The following is a 1776-nucleotide window of genomic DNA, read 5'->3' as shown; positions in this document are numbered from 1 at the left end:
CTTTGGTAAACCTTAGATTGTCCTCGACAATTGTTTAATCCTTTTAGTCATATCCAGTTCTAAACCTTTTCCCTTCTTAATGCCCCAGGCATCTGGAAAATTTTAGAATGGATGAATATAGCACATGTAATCGATCCTATATCCGAAGCATATGGGACACGATTCATGATGTCTCACATAAAGACAAAACCAGTCTTGTGCTATAACATTTCCATTTCTATTTGCCAAGTTCTCATAATTCAGATTATGAAAAGGGATGCCGTAATCATAATCGAATTTTAGAACGCAAATAATGGACCCATATACAGAATTTCCTGATGTTGAGCCATTCCAACATGAAATTCATATATATATATATCCTTGACTAAATGATTAAAACCTCACGATCTAAGCTTATAGATTTGAGATTAAGTATAATTTCCTCTCCCTTAATTATAGCAAAACAACTCTTTCCCAATTGAAACTTTTGTTTTCTATAATTAACATTGCTAACTTGCAATACTTATCATAATTATCATGCTCCCACTAACATGATGATTATTAGCATAACACTTATTCTCCCACTAGCTTTGACATGTACTCAGAAATCGGCTGACATTCTTACCAAAGTTCAGATTTCTGACACTAGATTGTTTTGATAAGACTTTATCAAAATCATACACCTTCCCTTAGATAGAACACTTGTGTGTCTAAACAATTATGAAGAGGGATGCCGTAATCATAATGGTTAGACCTTTTTGCCACTTCTCACAAGTCCAGGTTAGTGTGCCGGTAAACCACACACGCTCCACTAACGACTTTGAGAATGCAAATATCACAATTACTACCTAGATAAAATCCACTAACGATACATCTCCTTATAAGGGGTGTGGATACCTTCCTTGTCACAACGCGTTTTAAAGCCGTGAGGGCAGCAGATCCCATAAGAACTCTGCAGTTAAGCGTGCTCGGGCGGGAGTAGTACCAGGATGGGTGACCCCCTGGGGAGTCCTCGTGTCGAGTGGCCCAAAGCGGACAATATTGTGATACGTGCCAGAGGGGGATGTTACAAATGGTATCAGAGCCAGGGCACGGGTCGATGTGTTCGACGAGGACGTCGAACCCTATAATGGGGGGTGAAAGTGGGTTAGATCTGATCCTACATCGACTGGGAAGGAGAACTAAGCATTCCTTATAAGGGATGTGGATACCTTCCCTATCACAACGCGTTTTAAAGCCGTGAGGGCAGCAGATCCCATAAGAACTCTGCAGTTAAGCATGCTCGGGCGGGAGTAGTACCAGGATGGGTGACCCCCTGGGAAGTCCTCGTGCCGAGTGGCCCAAAGCGGACAATATTGTGATACGTGCTAGAGGGGGATGTTACATATGTGTTATTATCCATGTGAATTGTCAAAACCATAGACACAAGACAAGGATAATGACAAATCCAAACTCATATGGACTGAACTCAATCTTAATTTCTTGCCACCTGGCAGCTCAAGGGCCTGCCATTGCTTCCAAGTTGTTGTGCAACAAATTGAGAACTCTAAGAACTCATATGCAAAGCCAACTTTAACTGGAATGGGCACAGAATATGTCAACACGATATGTTATAAACCGCAAGTCGTGTGCTAGTGAAGAACTTCAGGTTCTATTTTTGATTAGTTCTTGAGACTTTCAAGACCTTTTAAGACTCCCACTATCCTCTTGACCTATAAGAATCCCTTGTCAAACATCCAAAAGATAGCGTGGATTCTAACCAAGACAAACACTTCACACAATTGGCCTAAGTTGGTC

General features: G+C 41.0%; 1 pseudogene; it reads left to right on the top strand.

Annotated features, from left to right (window-relative positions):
- The first annotated feature begins 1201 nt into the window (after positions 1-1201).
- On the top strand, positions 1202-1319 carry LOC128133132 (5S ribosomal RNA; annotated as a pseudogene).
- Positions 1320-1776: the final 457 nt, after the last annotated feature.

The sequence above is a fragment of the Lactuca sativa genome, chromosome 3 (genome assembly GCF_002870075.4).
Source record: "Lactuca sativa cultivar Salinas chromosome 3, Lsat_Salinas_v11, whole genome shotgun sequence".
NCBI classification, from domain to species: Eukaryota; Viridiplantae; Streptophyta; class Magnoliopsida; order Asterales; family Asteraceae; genus Lactuca; species Lactuca sativa.
Note: the sequence above shows the minus strand (reverse complement) of the source record. Positions and strands in the feature narration are given on the sequence as shown.